Source organism: Lissotriton helveticus, chromosome 7 (genome assembly GCF_964261635.1).
Source record: "Lissotriton helveticus chromosome 7, aLisHel1.1, whole genome shotgun sequence".
In the NCBI taxonomy this organism is placed as follows: Eukaryota; Metazoa; Chordata; class Amphibia; order Caudata; family Salamandridae; genus Lissotriton; species Lissotriton helveticus.
In genome coordinates this window covers 1,961,950,771-1,961,977,634 of record NC_136068.1, presented here as the reverse complement: position 1 = coordinate 1,961,977,634, position 26,864 = coordinate 1,961,950,771, and the positions used below count along the sequence as shown (strand labels likewise).

General features: G+C 50.5%; 1 protein-coding gene across 1 annotated transcript in view; it reads right to left on the bottom strand.

Moving 5' to 3' along the window:
• LOC144767913 (NXPE family member 1-like) overlaps positions 1-7,499 on the bottom strand; it is a 427,122-nt gene extending 419,623 nt beyond the window's left edge. Inside the window, exon 1 of the mRNA XM_078651252.1 lies at positions 7,133-7,499. The gene's annotated coding sequence lies outside the window, so the exon portion shown is untranslated. The remainder of the gene's footprint in view (positions 1-7,132) is intronic.
• Positions 7,500-26,864: the final 19,365 nt, after the last annotated feature.

Genomic DNA, 26,864 nt, shown 5'->3' with positions numbered 1-26,864 from the left:
GCCATCAGCTAAACCCAGAAAACGATGTTGGCACGAGTCTGCACTTCTGTGCCACAGCAACCAACCCTTGGGATCCAAACTGCATATTTTAAAGGACAAATTCAGCAATAGAGTTTGTAACTCTCTGATCGAAAATTGTGTAGTATTACCCCAACCTGAATATTCTTCCAAATCAGGGAAGGAAGGAGTATTTATTTTTTTAGTAGTAGCCAATCCAAAGCATGTTGTCTATGAAATAGTAGAATTCAAAAATAACATATGATTCGGGATGAGTCATGCACGGTGCAAAGCCTCAGTGCCTTGTACCTGCCAATTTTTAGAACCCCAAACAGATTTAAGGTCAACTGTTTCCTTCCATAACTCGTAGCTGTTGGACTTGGCCCTTCTGGAAGGTTCACCCCTGAACTTTTTGCTTTTGGTATGTGACCTGTGGATGGTGATTTTTGGTTTCAGCGCACTTTCACTATGTCCCAGTGGAAAGTGTGTGCGCACTCTGCGTGGGTGTGGTGAGATTGGCCTGCCCTCCCATAGGAATGCATGGGGAATGTATGTGTTCCTGGTAGTTTCTGATGCGTGGGGAGTACAGGTGCGAGTTTGGTATGTGCGGACTCGTGTGAGTGAATGCTGCGCGATGATGTGTGCGGCATGATTGTGTCCAGTGTGGAAGTGCCACTTCTAGAAGTGGGCATGTTTGTGTAAATTATGTGAATTGGCTGTCTGGCTTGTGATTGGCTGGAGCTGGCTGGTGTGCCTGGCTCCAGGAGTCAGGATGGGTCTGTCCCGGTCGTGAATGGGAGATCTGCATATGTGATGTGAGGGAGGGGTGCACCTGGGACCTGAATAGGGCTGGGCTTTCCCCACACAATGCTGGCTCCGCCCCCTGTGGTGCGACTGATGACCCTAGCCTGACTGGTGAATGGAAAGGGTGGCTGAGCACAACAAAGTGCTCCAAAACCAGTTGCAGCTGGTTTTCCTCCCACCCTGCACCTAAGAACAAAGGATTTACCTGTATAAAAGGGGCTGTGTCCCCTTGCAAAAGGTTCTTTGTTCCTGACTGGAGGGGGGGCTGCTGCTGCTGAGTGCCAGGAGGATTGCCACTAGGACTGCCTTCCTGCCTGGAGGGCCCAGTGAGCTGGCCTCTCGGCCCAGCCTTTGCCCCCCCCCTTTGCTTTCGCCTGCCTAAGGACTTTCCTGAACTTTGACCTACCGCCTAAAAGCGCTGGGGAGCGCTTGCTGTCCTGGGCAGTGCATCCCTTCCTGAGCAGCAGCAAGGAGCTGCAATCCCAGCCCTGAGGGATTACCCCGTTGTGTGCCAGGGGTTTGTGCCATTTTGATTACCCTGACGGGTGCCCACCCCGCCAGGGACTGTCTCTCTAAGAAGGGAGCCTACCCCGAATTGTGCCACCAGCCGCTTCCCCCCCCCCTCCGGTCCGCCGCGCTGCCTGCGAAGATCCGGAAGTACCGGCGCTACCAACAGGAAGTGGACGGGAGCCCACCCCGCGCTCTTGTGACCCGGAAGTGCTGAGAGCAACAGGAAGCGGACGGGAGCCCACCCCGCGCACCTGTGCTCCGAGCAGGTTCGTGGTGTCATCTCACCTCCCCGCAGCCTAGGAGAGGAGCCGCCGCCTGGAGGAACAGGCGGGGCTCTGGTGTGGAGGTGAGCCCGCGGCAAGAAGAAGGAGACCTGGGGAGTGGGTCGAGAAGCCGTGCGCACCTCGCCGGTCCCCCGTGTGGAGAGGGAGGCCGGCAGTGTTTCCCGCCCCCGCAGCCACCAAGAAGCAGCGCCAAGGAGAGCCGGTGAGTGGGTCCCGGTGTTGGTTATTGCAGAGGGGGGTGTCGGGCACATTGCCGGTACCCGCCCCCGTGTGCTCTCTCCGCGTGAGGGCAGTTTCCTCTTTGTTCCTAGAGCGGCCCCGGTTGACAGAGGCCGCTCCAACGACGGGGGCATTGAGTCATTTCTTTATAGCCCGCGAGGCTGAGGGGGCATTAAGTCATTTTGGTGTCTCGAGTCCCCAGAGGGGGGACTCCAACGGAATTGGGACGCATTCCTGTCGAGCCTGAAAGGCTCCACACCGACGGGAGCATTTATGTCGAGCCCACGAGGAGCTCCAGAGGGCATTTTGTTTCTTGAGCCAGAGGGCTCCAACGTGGCGCAGGTCATTCACGGGGCTGCAGAGAACCTAGAAGAGATCCCCAGCTGCCCAGCACTTAGTGGGCAGCTACTCTGTTTAGGCCCCCCTGACATTGGGACACTGGCCGTTTCAGCCCCAGAGAGGCCAGTTGGCCTGGGGACAGTCACAGGTTGTGGCCTAGGTGATTGTTCTTTGCTGCACCTCTGAATGTATGTTTATGCATGATGTGTTTTTCCCTACACCTCTGAATGTTGTGATGCATCATGTGTAATGTTCTTATGCCTATACCCCTAAACGTATAGTGATACTTAGGTGGTTGTTTTCTCCTAGTACAGGTGTTGCTAGGGAGGTCCTGGTTCCCTGCGTGACATTCTCCTAAGGTGGTTAGAGTTGCGTAGGCAGTACTTACCTCTCACCAGTGATTGCTGGTTGTGTGCTCTATTTTTTATTTTTGTGCTACAGTGATTATTATTCTATGTCCTAAGTGCTAATTCCTACAAGTATTCCAGTTCTAAAAGTGCTTATTCCTGGCAGTGGTCCATGTGGCCCTGTCCTGTACATATATCCCCTGTAAATTCTGCCCGTGCCATGTGGGCACATTGTAAAGTGTGTGTTTTTATCTAATGTGTTTGGTATAATACAAAGGCTATTTTTATACATAACCTTGTGTGGAGTTTCCTTTGTGGTGGGCCTTGGGTGTTGTTTCTGGGTTCGCGCGCAAACACTTAACCTACATTGCTTCCGGGATAAGCCTTCTGGCTCGCGACACGTTACCTAGAGGGTGAGCAGGGGTTATCTTTGGCGTGTAATTCCCTTGCCCTGACTAGAGTGGTGGTTTCTGCCTGGCTTTGGTGCAAGCCTCAGCCAACCGGAAATTCCATTTCTAACATTGGTAGGCAGCGGAAAGGATCCGGATTTGTGTTTGCGCTGTACCGCAGTGGCAACTCGCTGCACCATAAAACTCTGCATTTTTAGATAAATCACATTTTGGGGATTATTGTTTCAAAATTGTTCTAAAAGTCATTTCTTGTGCACTGTGAGTTAGGTGTCAATAGCTCTGGGTGGTTTTCAATCCCCCAAGTGCAGTTTGAATTTTCTGGATTCACCAGAGGGTGGGATCCAGTGGTAGCAGCGTAATTGTGTCCAGTATATTTGTTTCCCGCCCAACGCCCAGAGTCTGGTACCTGTGTCATGTGTGGTCAAGTTGAGAGATCAGGGGTGGTAGAAACTGCCTTACCAGTCCGAGGGGGGGGTTGTGTATGGCACTAGACAAGTGAGTGTGAGTTCTCTGGGATAGGGAGCTCGCTGAATACCTTGTGAATTGTGTACTCTTGCTTCAGCTCAGACAGTTAAGTCCCCTGTGTTGCACGTGTCTGTGGGCATCCTGCCAAGATGGAGTCTGCTTTTAATGTCTGGGGTCTGTTTATGCATGAGTTGAGCGAGTTCTGTGAAGAGAAAGACATCGCAGTGAATGAGTCAGACACCCAGTCCCAATTTAGGGATAACCTAACCCAATGGTAGAAGGATTACTGGGAACGTGAGCACAGTGAGGAGAGGGCCCGGGTCTCACACCAGGAGGGTAGTGGGTCTGTGGGGAGCCCTGAAGAGTCTGAAGAGAAGGAAGAAGATGACAGCACAGGGACGCCAGCAGATAGAGAAGACCCCATAGATAGGGAGTACCTTACTGGGTCCAGTAGCGGAGGCAGAGCCTCATCCCTTTCTCTGTCCCCAGAGGAGAATAGGAGGTTAGCCTTAGAGGAGAAAATGGCATTATGGGTTTATGAGTTGAGTTTTAAGACGTTGACCCTTGAGCAGCAAAAGCTCGAGACTGAGAGGGTCTTAGCGCAGGAGAGGATAGAGGAGGCTGAGACGGCCTTCACCAGAGAGAAGTTAGCTCTGGAGGGTAGAGTATCCCCTGCGCGCAGTTATAGTTTTCTGGACTCCCCAGGTAGGGTTGAGTCCAGTGGTGGCAGCGATATAGACTTCAGTGCAGGAAGTCCCATTCCCAGTTCCCAGAGTCTGGTACCTGTTTCCCAAGAGGAGGAGTATAGGTTGAGATTCAGGGGCAGTAGGAAACTGTCTCACCAGTCTTGGGGGGAGTTTGTGGATGAATGTCAAGAGGCACTGTCTGATGGTCCACAGGCAGGGACATCTCCAGGATTGGGGGGCCACAGGCAGGGACATCTCCAGGATTGGGAGGCCCCACGCCACAGGCAGGGACATCTCCAGGATTGGGGGGTCCACAGGCAGGGACATCTCCAGGATTGGGGGGTCCACAGGCAGGGACATCTCCAGGATTGGAGGGCCCCATGCCACAGGCAGGGACATCTCCAGGATTGGGGGGTCCACAGGCCACAGGCAGGGACATCTCCAGGATTGGGGGGCCACAGGCCACAGGCAGGGACATCTCCAGGATTGGGGGGGTCCACAGGCAGGGACATCTCCAGGATTGGAGGGCCCCATGCCACAGGCAGGGACATCTCCAGGATTGGGGGGGTCCACAGGCAGGGACATCTCCAGGATTGGAGGGCCCCATGCCACAGGCAGGGACATCTCCTGGGTTGGCGGGGCCACAGGAAGGGACATCTTTAGGATAGGGGGCCCTAGGATAAACCTATTTTGTGGGCCCCTCTTCAGAACAGCTTTGGATTTATGATCCAATTTCATCTTGTTCCTGTATTTCATGCCCTCTTTGGCCGGTCACGACAGTGCCTCCGAGTCCTAGGGTGTTTACAGGGACAGTGACGTGTGTTTTCAATATTGCAACACAGCAGCAGCTCATTAATATCACTTCCAGTCATCTCGGCGACGCCCTACCATTTCTCAAATGTGACGTCTGTTTTGATATAAAATGTATGTTGCATGAAACATAAACAACGTTTCTCTGCAAAATGTAATAGACTCACACACGTCACACACTAAAATAAATTACAATAAAACTGTATTTAAAACAATCCGTTTAAGAACGATTATCTGTCATCAGAGCAGAGCTGGCTCTATCGGGGGCCCCTGAAAGGCTGGGGCCCCGGGCCAGGGCCCACTTTGGCCATTCCTTAAAACGCCTGCGCCCAGCGATGCTTGAAATAAGAGTCAATGAAAGGAAACGGGGCTGCGACACGCCCTCAATCAATCAGGTGTTTGTTAAGCGCGACTACCCGTGAGGGGGGTGCAGGTTCCAGTCCATCAAGGGGGGTCTGTCGTAGAGCCCGGTTTTGAGGTTTCTTGCGAAGATGCGCTCTAACATTCAGAGGGCACACAGACTCAGTGGATTTCACATTTGAAATCCACTAATTAGCATAATGATGAAATCACTGGAAAATACATCGCACAACCTTTGGCCTGAGAAACTTTAGGGGTGGCAAACATTGATTTCCCCGTTAATTCACATAGGAAATTTTTTTAGCGGGTGCAAAAAAATCAGCGGAACAAATTTGGCAAAAAGAGAGAACTTTTCTCAGAAAGTTCACTTTTTGGGATTTGGTGTGAATCCATGTAACCATTTTTAGGAACTGTCATTTAAAGAGGTGACTGGGGTAGCTAAAAATATATATATCTTTACTGTGGTGACCCGATAAGCTCTCATCTGCCCCTTTAAAGAGGACTAGTCAATCCTGATTGGCTGGCCACAACATGAACAATAGTAAAGCCGCTTCTACACGTTTCATGTACGTAGTACATGGTCCCCACATTGAAAACAACATTCCCAGGCCCTGTGAAACAGAAGCAATGCAGGACAAGGAGTTCAAGCAAAATATTATGATATACAAACTTTACATTTTAATGATCATGACACTTATTAAAAACAAAATCAATGGCTTTCAATGATACATTTGTAAATCATTATACTTAGAACAATAAAAAGAGCCCCGCGCACGAATTCAACTGACACTGGCGAATGCACCTCTTTTTACCTGTTAATTGCCCCTTTTTATTGAACCCCTCACTAGTTTGTATTTACCTCTTTCCCGCCACCTATGCCTATAGGGCAAATTTTCCGTCCTCCCCCCCTTTCCCCGGAAACATCTCATCCTATTGTTTACAGGATGGTTCCATAATTGAAATAAGGGTGCTTTCACTGTTGGAAGAACTCCTTTTCGCACACTCGAGATATTGGTAACTGCACTTCTACTGACACTCAATACCCTTCTACCTACTACTGTGAGAAATGATACAGCGTACGTAGGCAGCAAGATATACCTGAGAGGCGCGTTACACGGAGATACAAGACCAGACGCACTTTTCAGTTCCCTACTGTACCCCTCGAAATGCCATCTCCGATCACAGCTGTCACCACATGCACACAAAGAAGGGAGACAGGCCGCGTGCGGCCTCATTAGACTATCTGCTACCCCTATACGGCACACATTTACTCTCCTGAAATGTATGGACAACTCATTACTGGATGAAACACTCACAATAACGGTGTGTAAGGGTTGTAACTAATGTTTAATTTCTCAATGACATTCCTCAACTGCTTTTTTTAACATACTGTGTACTGAATACAATTGCCATTGTTTAAGAAATGCTAATAAAAAATATTCAAACAAAAAAACAATAAATAGAGGGTATATGATGGTAGTACATAGTCCCTGCATCCTGAAAATGAATGAAAGACCATACAAGCGGCAGGGTGTGTTTGCAGGGGGAGTGGCAGGGGGCAAAGGAACCACTCCTTGATTGGCTGGCCAATAATGGAGCATAAATGTTATTAATGTTTACATTAAATTATTTAATAACACTTACTGTTACATTATTTTTAAAATTCAGAACAGGTTAAATATTTTAGAATTAAATAAAAAAGATGTACTATATTTGCAATAGATTTTTTAACATGAAGGTATATTTATTTATATTTTAACTAGTTTAAATAATGTAACATTATTTCCCATGGGGTTTTATTTTAAGTCCCTTCCTCCGTGGTTTTCTGCGGGGCAGGGGTTCTTGCTGTCTCAGTGGTTGGCCGTGTGTGGTGCTGGACATACTACAAAAGTGTAACTTACCTTTGTGAGTCGGGCCCCTGGTGTTCGGACTCCTGGCCGCAGGTTGAGGGCCGATTCCCAAGCTGACCACGGTCCAGCGTCCGCAAGGAGATCCGCTGGCGCTCCCGACGCGAGCCCGACGGAAGCAACTCTACCAGGCAGTGAGGGGGGACCTGCACGTTCCACAGGATCCCTTTTTGGATACTATGGGATTGGTTTCTGGTTTGGCCCCAGGGGTCCGACTCCCACGGTATTCACGGTTCTGGTTTTCAGCTCCTGTTTCGTACCCTGGGGATCCTGTCGGACCAGGTTCCCTCTCCTCTTGTTTCCTCTGCTTCAAGCTCTCCTCTTCCCTGGCTCATCCTGGTCTCTGGTTCATGGCTCTGGGGTGATCTGGCATCGGTTGGTCAGCGAGTCATCAGTCTTTGCAACCAGTCTTCGGTTGCTGGCTTGACTCCTGTGTGTTGTTTGTTCCTTCCAGTGTGTGTTGCTTTGTTGGGTGTGCTGCTGGTGCATTTAGTTTAATTAAAGGGAGGGTAGGCCCAGCCTCCCTTTCATTAAACTATAGAGCAGGTTTCCACCTGCGAAGGTATGCATTTAAATGATACATGTTAAGAGTCATGATTAAATCCTGAAGTAGACAGGCCATCTCTATCCACGACAAAGTATGGCACAGAAGGATACACTTTCTTTTACGGAAGACCACATTCAAAGTTCAATCACAGCACCTTTCCCTTCCTCCTCTATTTCTCTAAGTGCCTCAGCCAAACAGCAAAAAGAATCCAATGCACTGATCCGTTTACACAAAAAACACATAAGAACAGAATTGCATGGTCACTTTTTATTACAACACCTTTTTTTAAAAAAAACTTTAATTGAGGAAATGAAAGAGCAAGTACATAATTTTCAAGTTCCAGTACCACATATACACAGTGCGTGTCCACATTAACAAATGTCTCAACAGCATACATATCTTGTATCGCATATTCTGGACATCATAGCAAGACAGGAACGAATTCCAACAATGAAATCACATTCTCCCACAGAACCAGGGAGAAACCGTCAAATCACAAAAAGGAAAGCAAAAAGGTAAATTAAAGAAAAAGAAAGAAAAGCTATCCACATCAGCGTCCATGCACTTCATCTAATATCATAAGTCCATCATACCTGTAGACCGAGCCACGCATATTGAGTAGGTATAGCCCTCCCACATTCTTTATAAACAGCTGAGGTTCCTTCTTGGTTGAGCAGGTACCTTCTCAACGGCTCCCAAATGTCCCTGGGCCTCGAGATCTCAGGCAGTTCCTCAGCATAGGCCACCAAGTTGTCTCTGCAATATACCAAGTCTTTAAGCCATATTCCCACTCTCGGTCAGTTCCTGCCCCCCATGTCATAGCTACCCTTCGAGCCGCCATCAATAGTGCAAGGTGCACAAACTTGCTGGTTACTCCTTTGACGTGCGGCACACAGCACAGCAAACAGGCAAGTGGCTAACAGCGCAGTCCCACAGTCACCATTTCGTTCAGACACGCTACCACTTTTTCCCAGAATTACCACACCGCCTGGCAGCTCCAGGCCAGATGTATGAAATCTGCGGTGTCATGGCCACATCGCCTACACTCCGCAGATGCACGCAGTCCATATTTCTGCAACCTCAGCAGAGTATAGTAAACCTGATGTATGTATTTAAAATGAATAATTCTTAATTTGCCATTCATACACAACGTTCCCGTTAGACCACATATGAAGTGCCAGTCCGCCTCCGTAATGGGTTCAGGCAAACACGCCTTCTGTATCCCTCCCCGCTCCCGCCTCCCAGCTGCCCCGCCCACCCGCGCACTTGGCCATATATGGCGACCGTGCGACGCAGGTGAGTGTGACCTACTTGTAGGACACCCCCGCGCCGCACGGCCACCAGCTGCTGCGTGTGCCCCCTCCGCCCTCTGCCTCGCTGCCCAGCTGCTGCCACCCGACCACGCCCCCTCCCTCGAGCCTCGAGGTCCGTGGTAGCTCCTGTGCCCAGCTGTCTTTCTGTTAGGCTTAAGTTAGATCTGTATTGCTTTATTCTGTGTAATATTGTCTTTTTTCCTTAAATTGTCAGCATTGTAGTTTCTGTCCCTCTGTTCCCTCCCCGCTCCCCGCTTCCCGCCACCGCCGCTAAGCCCCGCCCCTTTTGCCTTCTGTATCCCTCCCCGCTCCCGCCTCCCAGCTGCCCCGCCCACCCGCGCACTTGGCCATATATGGCGACCGTGCGAACGCGCAGCGTTGACGCGCAGCGGGCGCGCCGATTGTGCGCCGAAGGCGCGCCAAAGGTAAGCCCGTCTGCGCCCGTCCGCGCCTGGCCCGCGCCCAGTGCCAGGACCCCTGGCCCCCACTGACGGAAGCCGACCCGACGAACCTACAGCGCCGTCGATCTCATCGCACTCAACACCGGCCGCATCCCAGGATGTCACCGGGCCGCCCCGAAGCACACCCACGGACCCTTCAGCTGCCACGCCTGCAAGTTCACCTGCATCCGGACCTTCCCTGCACCCGTCAAGCCGAACACCAGCAGCACCCACCTCAAGTGCATCCTGCTCAACACCCGCTCCGTCCACAGACACGTCATCGAACTCTGGAACCTCCTAGACGCCACAGCCCCTGACGTTGCCTTCCTCACGGAGACCTGGATGAACGCCTCTTCAGCTCCCGACATCGCCATCGCTATCCCAGAGGGCTACAAGATCATCCGGAGGGACCGCAACGCCAACCAGATGGGAGGAGGCATCGCCATCATCCACAAGAACACCATCCGCCTCACGACCAGCACCGACAACACCCTGACCACCGCCGAACACCTACATTTCCAGATCCACACCAACCCGAACACCACCCTCAGAGGCACCCTGATCTACCGACCCCCTGGACCACGCACACAATTCAGCGAGGACATCGCCGACTTCGTCAGCCCGCATGCCCTCCCCTCCGCTGACTACATCCTCCTGGGGGACCTCAACTTCCACCTGGAGAACAACAACGACCGCAACACCAGCACCCTGCTCGACAACCTCGCCAATCTTGGATTCAAGCAGCTGGTGTCCACCCCCACCCACCTCGCCGGACACACACTCGACGCAGTCTTCTCTTCCAGCGCAGACATCGACTTCAGCCACGCCACAGAGCTTCAATGGACGGACCACAGCTGCGTCCACTTCACCTTCAAGAGAACGACGACCCACCACCACCAGCAACAGGCCGCCCGCAGAAGCTGGAACAAGATCACAGCAGACCAGCTCGCCACCTCCCTGAGCCAGCACCCTCCCGCCAGCTCAGCGAACCCCAGCCAGGCCGCCAACAACCTCACTAAGTGGATCAGCAACTGCGCGGACGAACTCGCCCCTCTGAGGACCCCGCCCAGCAGACCCGGCAGCAAGAAAGCACCGTGGTTCACCGTCGAACTCAAGAGCTCCAAGAAGAACTGCCGAACCCTCGAGAAAGTCTGGAGAAGGGAACCTACACCGGACAACAGGACCTCCTTCAAGCTTGCCACCCGGAAGCACCACCAGCTGATCCGCGCCGCCAAGAAAACAGCATTCAAGGATCGGTTGGACAACAACGCACACAACAGCAAGGAACTCTTCAACATCGTGAAAGAGCTCTCCAACCCCAGCGCAGGAAACAACGACATCACCCCATCGCAAGACCTCTGCAACTCCCTCGCTTCATACTTCCACAACAAGATCGCGGACATACACAACAGCTTCAACAACCAACCAACGCACACCATGACCGAACAACCACCCCCCACCACCACCCTCCACGCCTGGACCCCGATCAGCACCGAAGACACCATCCGCACGATGAACTCCATCCACTCCGGATCACCGACCGACCCCTGCCCTCACCACGTCTTCAACAAGGCCGACGCTGTCATCGCACCCCACCTGCGAGACATCATCAACACATCCTTCGACACCGCCACCTTCCCTGAGAGCTGGAAACACGCCGAACTCAGCGCTCTACTCAAGAAACCAAAAGCGGACCCCACCGAACTCAAGAACTACCGCCCCATCTCGCTCCTCCCGTTTCCTGCGAAAGTCATCGAGAAGACCGTCAACAAGCAGATGGCCGCCTTCCTCGAGACGAACGGATCCCTCGACCCCTCACAGTCCGGCTTCCGAGCCAATCACAGCACCGAGACCGCCCTCATCGCCGCCACCGATGACATCCGAGCCCTGATGGACAACGGAGATACAGCGGCCCTCATCCTCCTAGACCTCTCCGCGGCATTCGACACGGTCTGCCACCGCACCCTAGTACAGCGCCTCAGCAACATCGGAATCCAGGACAAGGCGTTGGAATGGATCATCTCCTTCCTCGACGGAAGAACACAGAGAGTCCGCCTACCACCGTACAAGTCAGAGGCCTCCGAAGTCATCTGCGGCGTCCCTCAAGGATCATCTCTGAGCCCCACCCTCTTCAACGTCTACATGAGCCCCCTCGCGGCCATCGTACGCAAACACAACCTCAGCATAATCTCCTACGCCGACGACACCCAGCTGATCCTCTCCCTGACCAACGACCCCGCCTCCGCCAGAGCCGACCTGCACGAAGGGATGAAAGAGGTAGCCGAGTGGATGACGACCAGCCGCCTGAAACTGAACTCTGATAAGACGGAGGTCCTCATCCTAGGCTCTTCACCCTCCGCCTGGGACGACTCCTGGTGGCCCCCCGCCCTGGGCACCGCACCCAAACCGACAGACCATGCACGCAACCTGGGCTTCATCCTGGACTCCTCCCTCTCCATGACCAGGCAAGTCAACAACGTCTCCTCGGCGTGCTTCAACATCCTACGCATGCTACGGAAGATCTTCTGGTGGATCCCCACCGAGACCAGGAAGACCCTCACCCAGGCCCTCGTCACCAGCCGACTGGACTACGGCAACGCCCTCTACGCCGGCACCACCGCCAAGATCCAGAAGAGACTCCAGCGGATCCAGAACGCCTCAGCCAGACTCATCCTCGACATCCCACGAACCAGCCACATCACCGGACACCTGAGAGACCTTCACTGGCTCCCCGTCAACAAAAGAATCACCTTCCGCCTCCTCACCCACGCACACAAAGCCCTACACGACCAAGGCCCAAGCTACCTCAACAGCCGGATCAACTTCTACGCTCCCAAATGCCACCTCCGATCAGCCAACCACGCCCTCGCCGCCGTCCCCCGCATCCGAAGAGCGACTACAGGAGGAAGGTCCTTCTCCTACCTGGCCGCCAAGACCTGGAACTCCCTCCCGACCGACCTGCGCCTGACCCAAGACCACCTCTCCTTCAGGAAGAAGCTGAAGACCTGGCTGTTCGAGCAGTAGCGGCACCCCCCCCCCCCCCAGCGCCTTGAGACCCTACGGGTATGTAGCGCGCTCTATAAGTGTCATTGATTGATTGATTGACCACCTCTCCCAGCTACGATCCTGGCCTTCCACATTCTCAAGCTTTATCAGTTTGTATAGTTTGGAAACTAAACCTCTATTGCTGGGGGCAGTGAGCGGGTATTGTTAGGAGGTCAGTGTGGGTGGTTCTTGTGGGTATGTGGGATAGTGAACCCTGAGTGCATGCCGCAATCTGTGTAGCGCAAATCGAAACATCAGCGACTGGTTGTTAATGTAAGTCAGATCTTCGTCCGCCAATACTGAGCCATTCACATAAACATCCGCCATCACTCTGAGTCCCGCCTCAGCTAACAATCGAAGTGACGGCTTTTCCTGTGTTACGGACAACTCTGCATGATACTCCAGGTATAATGCCGGTGCATATAGTGGTAGTTTCTGAGCCAACTGCCCAATTTTCCCCCAGGCAGATATGGTAGTATCCACCGAGTTAATTTCCGCCCTCGGGGTACCTCGTCGGCGATGCGTGATCACGCTGTGCAGCGGGATCGGGGATGCATCCCCTTCCTCTACCGCGACATGTGGCGTAAAGGCGTGCTCCCTGTACCAATAATACAAATACTGCGCTTGTGCACTTAAATAATACACATAAAAATCTAGAGCTTCGAACCCGCCTTTCTCATATCCCTTAGTCAGAGTCGTCCACTGTACTCTAGCATGTTTGCCTCCCCATGCCAGCTGAATCAGCTGGCCCCTTAGCATCTTGAAGAACTGCTGGGTAAGTACTATGGGAACGTTGAGAAATAAATAAAGAAATCTTGGCAGCACCACCATCTTTATCAATGCAATACGATCTGCTAACGACAATGGTAACGTTATCCAATTATCTACTTGCGTCTCCAGCACCGTGTAGGCCCTACCATAGTTTTCCCTGATCACAATCTGCGGGTCTCTGTGAATCCAGACTCCCAAGTATTTAACCAGGTCCGCGGTCCACATCAACGGGAACTCCAAGTCTGGACAGGGAGTCAAGGTGGTCAGTGGTATTATAAAAGACTTGTCCCAGTTTATAATGAGCCCTGATAGATGGCCAAATCTGACATATTCTCTAAGCAGTTGTGCTAAGTATCTGGATGGGTCCCGAACAAAGAGAACCATGTCATCCGCATAGAGTGATATACCCACCGGGCTATGGTTAAAGTTAAGTGCCGCCTCACGGTGCCTCTGTCTGATCACACACGCCAGGGGTTCTAATATTAGTGCAAAAATTAATGGCGATAAGGGACATCCCTGTCGCGTGCCCCGTGTAATAGGAAACAGATCCGACGTGAGACCTCCCATTCTCACCCTCGCACTGGGTTTGGAGTACAACACCACAATCCACTGCATAAATAGCGGTGGGAACCCCATACGCCGTAAGATATAGTAAAGGTAGTGCCATTCGACCAAGTCGAACGCCTTGGCCGCGTCCAAAAACACAGCCGCCGCCTGCAGTTCTGGCTCCAGAACGTGGAACATGGAGAAGACCGTACGCAAATTATAAGACGTAGATCGCTCGAGTATAAAACCTGATTGATCAGGCAGAACCAGCTTCTGCTTTAGCGGTTGGAGGCGAGTCGCTAGAATCTTATCCAGAATTTTTGTATCTATATTGAGCAACGATAACGGGCGATATGAGTCATATCTGTCCATCGGTTTATCTTTTTTGTGCAACGCTATCACCATCGCCTCCCGCAATAAGGGGGCAATTCCCCAGACTCATGATCCTCTGCATACATTTCAAGAAGATGGGGCGCCATAAGGTCTGCATACTTTTTATAAAATTCCACCGTCAGTCCATCTGGACCAGACGCCTTCCCGTTAGCTAAGGCTGCAATTGCGGTTTTCAAATCTTGTTCATCTATCGGTAAGCTTAGATGTGAGCATCAGATAGCCAGGCACACGCCACGTCATCCAGGTATGCATCCATGTCTGCTTCTGACGCTGTCCCGCGTGACTTATATAGCTCTGCATAAAACCTTCGAAATTGCTCTAGTATGTCTCCCTGTTCAACATGTTCACCCCCCCGATCATCCACTATCCTGTCTATTCTTGGTTGTTCCAGACGTGTCTTGATCCTAAGCGCTAAGTTCCGCCCTGGTCTGCCCCCTTCCCCGTATCTTCGAGCCGTGTGCCTACGCGACAAGTATTTCACTTCCGTGTCTGCCAGTTCCTCGAATTCCTTGAGTAACCTCTGCAACTCAGCCAGTGTATACGTACTGGGGTCTGCCTTGTATTTACGCTCCAGCTCGCGTATTTCCTAGTTGCGTGCGTACATCTCGTAATATGCCCGCCGCTGTACTTATGCAGACCCCCCATATGGTAACTTTGAAGGCCTCCCATAAAGTGGCAGCCTCTGCCACAGACCCCTTGTTCAGTTGGAAGTATTGTGTAATGGCAGTTCTGACCGTAGACTCATACACCGGGTCTAGCAGAGCCTCAGAACGCAGGCGCCACGTGAACGGGGTATGGCGCGTTGAGGGGAATATCACATCAAGTTTGATGGGATTATGGTCTGACAATGTGCGTGCTAGTGGTTGAATCTCCCTTACCCAGTCCATTACATCCTCCCCCACTAGCCAATAGTCTAATCTCGACCAGCTTCCGTAGGCTGGCGTCGCATGTGTACCCGCTCTCACCTGTGGGTTCCGAACCCGCCATGCATCCAACATCCCGAATTCCTCCATCACACATCTCAACGTCTGGGCCACTTTGGGAGTACGGGGCGACAGGGGGTTGGACTTGTCTAGTTCCGCATCCAAATAGGTATTGAGATCACCACCCAGAAATACTGTGACCTCTGGCCACTCTCTCAATACCCCACGTATTTTCTGAACACACGTCACATCGTCTGTAATGGGGCCATACATATTAACAATCGTGACCACTCTTCCCTGCAATTTGCCACATACCATCACACATCTTCCGTCCTCGTCCACATACGTGTGCAGAGGCTGAAAGTCCACTCCTCTTTTTATCAGAATCATGACCCCCCTGGCATAAGTCGAGTACGAAGCTGATAGTCTGAAGCCCACCAATCTGCTAGCTATTCCCCCCTCTGTATATTTAGTGAGATGTGTCTTCTGTAAGAGAGCTATGTGAATTGCGTGCCTATCTAAATACGTCAACACCTGCCTGACTTTCTTCGAAGAGTTCAGACCTCTGACATTCCAAGTCAACAACTTACATGTATCCGCCATGTCTTGTCAGGCGACAGCAACTGATTCTACAGCGATAACCCCAGTCAGGGTGCCTCTCATGCCGGCTCAGGCCTCCAATCATCCAGCCATTTTCCAAGCGTATCGAAGTGCTCATGTGGATCAACAAAATATAAATCAGAAAACATACAACACACAATGAAACCCTTGTCGGTCCCTCCCACCCTCCACCCACTCCAACCTCCCAATCAGGTCAAGATATAGTCCCCTCACCCTCCCAAAAATAGTCATGTAACTCCATGCAATCCACCAATCGGGGATCTCCCGCTAGGGGAAGTGAGCCATCAGCAAACACCCACACCATAGTGTGTTCGCCGACCGTTAACCAATTTGCCCCCCCACCCGCCTTTTCCAAGAAGGCCTGGAACATAGTGGCCATCTTTATATATCAACCAATTCAACAGTGTACGTAATCAGCGCATCGCGAGCCATCCTCTTCCCATTCTGGGCAGGTCAGGGCACCCGCACCGCATCCACCACTCCGCCCAATGTCTCTCCTGTCAGTGCACTTCTCCAGCTTGATCAGTCCTAATCTTTATCCAGAGTCTTCAAGCGTCTTGTCATTTAATGGAGCCGTCTTCCTGCCCTTACATATATGTTTTGTAAATTTCTGCTCTGATTTTGCATCAGTAAAGAAGTGTGCCTGTTCCTCGTGTGTGATCTTTAGCTTGGCTGGGTAGAACATGGCGTACGGTACAGAGGCCTCCCGCAACAGTCTTTTCACCGTTACGAGCTCCTTCCTCGCCGCCTGTACTCCTGGAGTGTAATCTGGGAAAAATGACAACTTGTCGCCTTTATACATCACCGGTTCTTTAGCCCTGGCCTCACGCAACACCACATCTCTGTCTGCATAGTTCAAGAGGCGCGCTATGGTAGGCCGTGGCGGTGCTCCCGGCTTGGGCCTGGGGCCCAAAGATCTGTGCGCCCGGTCCACTATCATAACAGCGGACAAGGCTGGACCAAACAGTTCACGCAGTAGCTCCTCTACAAATGTCTCCATTCTGAATATGGGTGTGGTCTCCGATAGGCCTACAATACACAGGTTGTTGCGCCGAGAGCGCGCTTCTAAATTCTCATTTTTAGAGCTTATAACTACTAATATTTTTTCCATCTGCAGGCTCTGCGTTCTGGATTCAGCCTGCGCATCATGAGTGTCCGAGACTCGATTTTCAAGAATGTCCAACCGATGCTGGTGTTTCTCAACCTTTTTCTTAACCACATCCAACCCAGCAGCTAGAGCGTCTATCTTACCATCAATAGTTTTCATAACCGCTCTGAGTTCCAATAGTATAGACCGCGTGTCATCATCTGCATCATCTTCCGAGCCCAGGTTCCCACCCTGCGCTCCACCGTTGCCCGTGCCTTCCGCTGCACGTGTGCTGAGTTTCTTTTCAAATTGTAACTTAGCCTGCCGCGGTTCCGTCTTCCCCATGGTAGGCACCCCTCCAGAGTCGCGCCCTGAGTGCCTCTATATATGGGTCCCAGCCCAGATGTCACCAGTCGCGGGCGAGGATGTCTTCTCCACTGCGTTCTCTCCAAGGTGGCGCAGATGAAGTCTCCACTGTACAAGGGAGAATTTCAATCCCAGATCATACTCAGGCCCGCAGTGTCCAGACCAGATCCTCTCCACGCAGCGGCGTAAGGCTTAAGCAGCACGGGACCCCCCCGTTGTCCGGCCTAAGAGCCCCGACAAAGAGCGGCACAGTCCACTACTCCATGGACCACCAGGTCAGGCCAGCGGCCCCCTCCGTCCGCCCGGCAGCCCCCCACAACCACCCAGACCCCCCCAACCCAAAAACGAGTCAGGGCTGGTCCCGATGCCCGCAGTCAGAGCCCCCTAGCCCCCGGAGGTGAACCCCCAGCTCTCCCTAGGCCCCTGTGAGCGCAACCATGAACCTATGTCCCCTACCAGTCAGCGGCCCGCTCTGCACCGCGCCCCGGTAAAATGGCACCCGGCACCAGCTCCGCCGCACAGCAGCCCAGGCCCAGCCCACACAGTTGCTTCACTCACCCTTGTCAGGCCCCTCCAACCGCACCTTCCAGCAGAGCCCCGTCTCGATCAGCTGCGTCTCAGCACTGCCCCTGATCTCCTCTGCAAGGGAGCCGTACTCCTCCCGGCAGTGTCCCGCCTCGCGATTCCTCGCCGCCGGCTATCGCGCAGAGATCCTCCGTTGTCCAAGATGAGGGCGGCCCGACCACCACAGCCGTCCTCCTCGTACGAGCACTCAGCGCGACACTCCTGCTCCTCCCGGGTCACTACCGCTTGCAGCAGACCACAGCCAGCAGACTGCTCACTCCCGGGGAGGCCGGCTCCAGAGCTCAGCCTTCACCGTCTCATTGCCGCCATTTCCCACAGGTCGACTCCGGCCTCGCAACCACAAAAGCTTCCCTATTTGGCCACTACTCCTGCCGTTTGACCTCCGACGTGGCTCCCAACTTAAAAGCCGCTGTCGCTCTGTATTTTAACTGCGGGCCGGGGCTCTGGTACAGGATGGGATCACAGGATGGAAGAATCGGCTAGCGGAGCTCCTTCACCAGTCAGCCATTCCCCTTTGCGCCGAAGTCACGCCCCCTTATTACAACACCTTAAAGCTGGAACAATTCCTTGGGGCTCCAAGTTAAAAACACCCCAGTCATTTTTATTGAAGATCCTGAGTACAAAAAGGGCTTCAGTTTTATTAGTACGAAATGTAGCAGGGATCTAATGGTCCATACTATAGAGACAGCGCAGAGAATTTGTCTTAAAGAAGCGGATGAGTTGGAGACCTTGACTCAATCAATTAAAGACAGCCACACTGTAACAGAAGCCAAGGCCCTGCTTGAGAAAATTGAAAAGGAAATCTTAACTTTCAAAGATCATACAGTCAGTTTCAAGACTTCCAAATTTGAGAGAGACTGTTAGAAATGGGGTCGCCAATTCTACGGGGGTAGCATGGTGCGGAGTGGGCAGGCCAAACTCCTGAGCACATGTGTGAAGCATCCTCGCAGTACGCACAGACGACACACCAGGCGCACCACAAAAAGAGACACAACACCAGTTTTGGTTGAAAAAGAATAACTCTTGTATTGGGTCCAACCTGCAAAAGTAAAACACAGCAATCACAGTGGGGTGCCAACGGGCACCAGGGCAATGTATACCAGGGGGATTATTTACATGGAAAATGGGTAAAGCAAGGTGAGTCCATTAGTTCCAGGGCGGATATAAAAGAGCGTTATCAACTGACATGGAACATCAGGCGCAACCATCGGCCATAAAACCTGTTTCCATGAACTCATTAGGCCAGTAACACTGGGCGCATAACCATGGCCTAAACACCAGGGCATGACCTCCGGCGGTACGTACACCATAGGCCTAGAACATCAGTCATATAAACGTGAGGGGAAGAACTCTAGACATCAGCCTTTGGGCCAGTCAGCAGGAAATAAAACATCAGGTGTTCAGCATTGACAGCAGATGTTATCCTTTGGCCTACAACCTCAGGTCACAACATCAGGCAGAACCTCAGCATTGAAAACACTAGGCACCCAAGACCGGCATCACCCCATTAACAGCGGCATAACACAGGAGGCAGGACCGTCTGCAAATAAACTTCATAGACTGACTTTCACTATCGGCATGGGATCAGGCAAACTCATTCCTGCAGGCACAAACCGGGAATCTGAACCACCAGGGGCCCGAACCTACGAGTCTCCGTCCTGGGAATAATGGGCCTCCACACTGGCAATGTCCGTGGGAGCCCCGGGCTCCCCGTGGCCCAACGTTGCAGGTGCCCGCTGACAGACGGGGCACCTGGAGAGCAACACTGTTCCAGGGGGCGGGCACCGACCCTGTGTCCCGGCACACCCCAACCCACTACACCGTGGGGCACCACTCACCGGGCTCCTCGAGTTGACTCCTCTCCTGCAGCTGACGGCGGGCGCGGGGCTTCCCTGTCTCCACCTGGAAGCCCCGCTGGCAGCAACACCTTCCGGTACTTTAAGGCGGAGGGGGCAGGCCCTGACAATGTGCCTCGGGGCCCTCCTCCGTACTCTTGTAGACAGCGGCTGACTCTGCTGTTACCGCAGGGCTCTCCTCATGGGAGCCCCGCCGACACCGGCACTCCTGCAGCCTTCACCCGGGCTCCCTCCGGAGACCCGGGGCTTAGGGTCGTCCTTTTCCGGCTTCCTTGGTTACTTTCCTGCTCCCGCCTTACCGGGGCAGGACTTCCGGGGTGACTCCCGCCTCGCGCCAATCTCAGTGCGGCTTGCAGGGTGCAAGGTAGCTAGGGCCAATGGCTGTGCGGCAGCCAGCGGGGGCACGGCCGATGACCCAGCGCCCCCATTATGTGATGACGGCTGGTCCGGCTCCTTCGCGGGCTCCCCTTCCGTCCTGCGGCCCCGCCCACCTCCAGGCGGGCCGTTCCACGGCGGTGATGTCGCCGACTCCAGATCTCGGCGGTGTAACGCGGGGTAGGCTCCCGCTGGGTTGCGGAAGGCAGCTCCTCCAGGCAGCACACCCGCGGGGTAGGCTCCCGCTGGGGTGCGGTGACTCCGGGCAGACTCCAAACGCGGGGTAGGCACCCATTTTTATTTAAATTGGCAAACAGCACCGCGTCCTCACGCGGGGTAGGCACCCACCCTATTCATAAGGCTGAGAGGCAGCAATAACGGGGGGTAGGCTCCCGCTTTTATTTAAATTAGCACCAGGGGCAGAATCTGGCACTGTAGCGCTTAGAAGGCACAGTGCAGGGCATAGCAGGCTACAAAAGTCCTGGGCAAAGATAGCGCTTTGTAGATGCAGCGCTGTAAGAGGCAGCAGTCCTGGCATAAGACAGTTCTTCCCAATAAAACAGTTCCTGTAGGCCAAGCAGCGTCTTCACGGCACAGAGCTTTAAAATTATAGCGCTTGGGGTCAGGCAGCCCCAGCAGCAAGCCCCAGGGTAACGCTCCTCACCTCCTGGGGGTGGGGGGTCCAGTCCAGCCCCAATATGGCACTCTCCTCTGCTTCAGGGGCTTTTAGGCACAGCGCTTGCGTGGCGCAAGGTCCCAGCAGGCTCACTGACCTAGGCTGGCACTCCTTTCTTCCTCAGGGGCCCGGAGGACAGAGCATTAGGCACTACTGGGCCAGGTCAGCAGGTAGTGGGGACTCATCAAAACAGGGCAGTAGGCTTTCACCATCCTCCACTGTAGCGTGGCCCTCCTCCTACACAGCAGCCTGAACTCCAGCAGGGGGGCTTCCACTCGCCCTGGGGACAGCAGAGGGGTTCTAGATGGGTGCAGGGTCCAGCACACAGGTCCAAGTGGTGGTATCCCCTGGTAGCAGGACCCCTCACGTTCCTCTCCCTGCTCTGTCTCAGCACATGGGGGCACAGACCCCTTATTTATATGCCCCTCACCCCACCTACCAGGCAGTGCCAGAAGCTTCTAGAATTCTCAGGTGAACTAGCTGGCTCAGGGGGAGGAGTAGGACACCCTAGGTGCCAGGCTTTCCCTCCAAATGCTGGGATTGCTGGGTACCTAACATCTAGACCGCTAACCTACTGCAGTCAGGTGGCACAACGCAGAGCCATGGCATCCATTTTAAATGCGACGTTTCACCAGGGTGCATTTTCTTAATGGGGGATTGACAAGTGCTCACACCATTGCATTACATCGTCATCGTAAACAGGGCATCTCACATCACACATGGCCTATACAGTTTATTTACCATGGGGGAGAAATCCTATCATAAGGGGGTGAAAAGCGAATTTTTTGGGGGGAAAATGGGCCAAGTCCAACAGAGACACTAAAGCCTTCAATATTGAGACCACGTACCCCTATCTGAAGGACGATTTCTAAACTAAAACAGAATCTCTACGATTCCTATCAGACTACCAGGGAAGATCAAAAAATCGCTTCCTCACGTTCTCAGAGTCCTCATCATCTGATTCATCTGGAGAATCAGACCCACGACAAGGACCATCCCAAAGACAGAATTATTTATTAGAGAAAGGCGGGGCCAAACCCAGAGTAAGATTCAAACCCCAACCATGGGAAATGAAAACCAGACGCCAGTATTACAAGTCCTGAAAAAAACAATTTCAATTGTAAATCTCTCTGAAAAGATACTTACTAAGGACGAAGAAACTGTTTTGGAGCTGGGCCTAAAGTTTGTTCCCAATCGACAGACAGATTACATCAACGTGAAGATTGAAGCAACTGAGTTCTTTAGAAAAATAAGACTGCAAGCATTCTTTGCTGAAAAAGAATACACAGGCACTGGCGAACACTCGCGTCTGAAGAACAAATCTAAATTTATTCCGCCACTACACAGTATCCCTAAAGAGATTGCAGCTTTTGAGCAAGTTGTTTTATCATCAATCGGTTAACTGGAAAAACAGAAGATCTTTGTAAAGAAGAATATAATAGCTCAACAACAAAAAGCAATTTGTGACCTTAAGGAAGATGATACAATAGTAATAAAGCAAGCGGATAAAGGCGGCGCGGTCGTAATATGGCCAAAAGAATCGTACCTTGCTGAAGGAAGAAGTTAAGTGAACAATAGAGAATGGTATCACCCAATTCAAAAAGACCCCACAAAGCAAATTCAGGAATCCATTGGAGCTATTCTTAAAGATGGATTTGATCAGGGTTCTCTTAGGCCTAAAGAATATGAGTATCTCAGTAAGAAACAACTACGAGTTCCTGTAATTTATTTTTTGCCCAAAATACACAAGAGAGTAAACAATCCACCAGGCAGACCAATAGTTTCTGGTTGCGATTCTGTAATGGAGCCGATAGCTAAATATGTTGACATCTCCATTAAGCCATTCATAGAAGAAGTTCCATCGTATTTAAGGGACACCACTGACTTTATTGTAAAAGTGGAAGGCTCCCAGTTTAATAGTCAAACAAATTGGATGGGTTCATTTGACGTTACAAGTTTATACACACAGATTCCACAAAAAGAAGCACTGGAAGCTATTGAAATAAATTTGGAGAAAAGAGAAAGACCATACAGAGTACCGACAGAATTTGTCTTGCGACTGGCTGAAATAGCATTGAAAAAAACCTATTTCAAGCTCGAAGAGTCGTTCTTTATGCAAATAAAAAGGGCACCGCCATGGGATGTCCATTTGCGCCGGAAATGGCGGTGCTCTACATGGCGCAGTACGAGGAGAAATTCGTTTTTAATAACAACCCGTATTCCAAAAACATCCTACAATGGCATTGATATATCGATGATATCTGGTGCATTTGGGAAGGTACCGAGGTTGATCTGGATACATTCCACGTGAGGCTTAACAATAGGCATCAAGACATCAAACTCAGCATTACCAAAAGCACCACTAAAATGACCTTCTTGGATGTTGAAGTAGTTCCTTGAGATGGTGTATTGACTACTACACTGTACCGGAAGGAAACGGGTCGTAACACGATCTTACGTCACAGCAGTTCGCATCCGCGCACATTAAAAGACAATTTGCCCTACGGGCAGTTAAGAATTCGGAGGAACATTTCGAGGATTGAAGATTTTGAAATTCATGCAGATTTGTTTTGTCAACAAAATGAAAGATAGAGGATACCCTGAGAAATCCCTGAGCCATGCTCTAAGAAGGGCAGGATTCACCCCTCGCCAAACATTGTTACAAAAGAGAATCAAGACACCACTTGCAAGATTGGTGTGTGTATCCACCTACAGCCCTGCTACCAACACATTCAGGCAAATAATTCTAAAACATTGGCACTTGCTACAAAATTCGGAATGCCATTTTGCTATTCCATTAATCGCCATGAAGAAAAACTTTTCAATTGGCCAACTAAAACTAAAACCGATCCAGGGGCGTCATAGATGTGGTAATTGCTCAGTGTGCAATCTTACTATCGAAGGTACAGATTTCAGTCATAATGAAATGAAGTGGAAACATCTTGAATTCACGAATTGCAAAACAAAAAACGTAGTATATGCAGTAGTGTGTCCATGCTCCAAGATTTATATTGGAAAGACATCTCAACACGTTAACCAATGAATTGTTCAACACCGCTCTAGAATCAACAAAAAGGTTCTAAATGCTCCCATGGTAGCAAACTTTTCAGAAAAAAAACATGGGGCAAATGATCTGAAATGGACAATACTAAAAGCTATTTCGACAGGCACAAGAGGAGGTGACACTGAAGAGATGCTTCTACGAAAAGAAGCCTACTTGATTTTAAAATTGAACTGTACCACCACAGGACTGAACGAAATGTCTGAGCTTTCAAAAGTATAGCCTCATGTAGATGTATTGGAATAGTCGATCTTACGACATAGCTCCATCATTTGAAATTGTTCTTGTCGTGGTAATCCTTAAGGCACTATGTTGTAGTGTAGTTCCTATCTTCCCAATAGGCTCTGCGCATTGGAATAATACCTACAGCAGTAAAGGCCTAGGCCAGACGTTAACTAGGTCTACTACTGTCGATACTAGACTTAAAGTTTTGGGTTTGCCAGCGTAGCTCAGAGTTCGCTAGAAACTTTCTCGAATGTTCAAGGAGGAATTAACTTCCCTGATTAGACAAGAAGGGATTTAGTTTCTGACAACCATAGAACATGACAACTTTGCTCTCCCCTAATCAAGAGTCAATCTCGAGAGTCGTGTGAACAAAAGGCAATTTATTTTACTCAGTCAGTACGTGCATTCTTAGTCTCATCAGAATGTAGAGAAAAGGAAGAGATGGGCGTGTTCAATAAAAAGGTGTTATTTATTGATCAGTCTCTTTTCTCATACAAGAGAAATGGATCGATATTATTGCAATACTTATAGCTAAGTAAAGTGCATACATTAAAAGCAATAGGATAAAGTAATACTGTAAAAACATTGATATGGTTTCTAAGCCATATGATGTTTAAAATGAATAAAATATATTTACATACACATATACATTTGACTAAACGTACTCAACTGGTGTTTCTAGATACGCCTACCCCGTGTACCTGACCTAAGCCTAATACGTGGGCGGGAATAGAAAGTTACAGTTTAAGTTAAGTTTGTTTTTGCCAAGTGAATAACTAAAGAATTCTCTGTGAGGGGTTATTCAGTTCTGTACCTGGAAGTTTAGGATGAATGAGGAATGGTATCTCTCTCTCTGGTCTCGATATTCCAGGCTGCCTGCGAGGGCTACCCAGAAACGCCGGTGCTGGATTCTCGGCAGGAGAAAGCAGCGCGTCTCAGCGCGTCAGGAAGGCGGGGCTGCTGCCAGCGGGGTCTGCTCTGCTCTTGGCTTCGGCAAGTATGGCTGCTCCGTCTCGTCACCACGCGTGTGTTTGCATATGGCAAGATCGGTAATATTTATACCTTTAAGGTGCCGGGATTGACGTAAGCATGGACATAGATACGTCAATAAAGATGTCATACGATTTGCTCGTTAGCACATTCTTTTACTAAAGTTCTCGGTGAAATCAAAACAATGGCCGCAGGGTTTTGCCCAGGTTGTCATAGGTTTGATTTGTTATGAGAACTCCGTATGCCTTATCAGGGGCTGGAGGAATATCGCTTGTCTAATTAGATCGCAAGCGTTATGACCTAATCAGATAACACGTTCCTGTGCCGTAGTGTGACTGCGTCAGATAACGGTATCTGCATCATGGGGGTTTTCTGCCTCATGGGCTGACTGCTAGTTAACTTGTTGGTTTGTTTAACTAAAATAGGGTCAGGAATAGGGGGATCGATTCAGAACCGATAGGAATACATGACACCCACTCCACGCTAACTATGGACATATTTACTAATCTAGGCATAGTATAACATAGTACAACATACTATAGAGTAGTGTGTATACCTTACCACCCCAAAATACAGAAATGCATTCGAAATTTTCAAATATACTGAAAAAAATTTTGCAGACATATATATATGGTATGCACTCAAGCTGTAGAAAAATGCCAAAGTAACTGCATTTGTATACATTATTGCTTATTTGGTATATGAGAATTACACATGAAATGGTTTCTGACAGAAAAAAGTTTCGAGACCATTCCATCACAGAATAAAATATCTTTATGAACATGCCAGCGGGCAGCTAATGTCTATAAGTTATCTAAAATTTAGAAACCTTAGTTCTCTAAGAATAGTTCTTACTTTAAGCAGAAGATAGTGTCCCGAAAAATATGCAAAAATATTTGGGGCTGCTGGAAAAACTGCTGTCCGTGAACTGGAGCGAAAAATGTTCATGTGACTTTATTTTTAAAGTTGAAGGCCGAATTCAGGGAACGCCGTGTGCGAGCTTGCTCAAAAATCTCTATTTCTGTTCGGGTGAGAACATCATATCATTTAGGCTTTCGAAAAAACTGTCAACAGCTTCCTGGGAAAGTTCCACTAACTCGGAAATAGGTGTGATCATGCATTCTTGCGCATGATTGTCTCCATTGACATTCTGATTTGCATTACTGACAGAAGGTCGTACCTGTTCGATGCTGCTTTCATCTTGAACTTCACTACCCATCAATCGTAGTGGTGAAGCTTCCACGAATGCCGTCATCAGGATTGGTAGCCTTTGAGGGCAGCACAAAGCATGAACCTTAATTGGGCTCAACAATGTTTCTGCATCCATCGGCGCATCCGATTGTAGCGTCAGACAGGTGTCTAACACGCATTCTTCTCCGCATAGCAGACACCTCAATACAGGTAAAACACATCTTTGCCACATTGGTCGAAATGATAGAAACCAAGTCATGTTCAGGTCTCTAAGCCGGGAGAGTCCCAGGATTTTTGATATCCGGTCCCGGTATCCAATGGCTAGGATTGTTTCTTCCCTTGTCGCAAGAGTTTTGTCTGTGACATGGGTTGCCATAACGAAAAATTAGGACTAAGAATAGGATTCCTGCAATTAGTCCCAGGATCAGGGGAAGTCCGCCAAAAATCGAATGGACGAAATCTGGAAAAATACCCAGTATGGCTTTGAATGGTGTTAATGCCATCGAAAATACTGTCTTAAATACTCCTGAGATCCCATTGGTATCAGAAATATTTAAGATTTCACTTAGGATTTCCGCAAAATGTACGGGGGAATTAGTTGATAATAATGTATGTATCTCTGCAGTCGTCCTTGCGACTTGTAGATCATACGTTTCTTTTGATGACGAGAGCCTGGTAGGCGTCTGAAGAAGGACTGTTTTCATTCTGCTTAAAG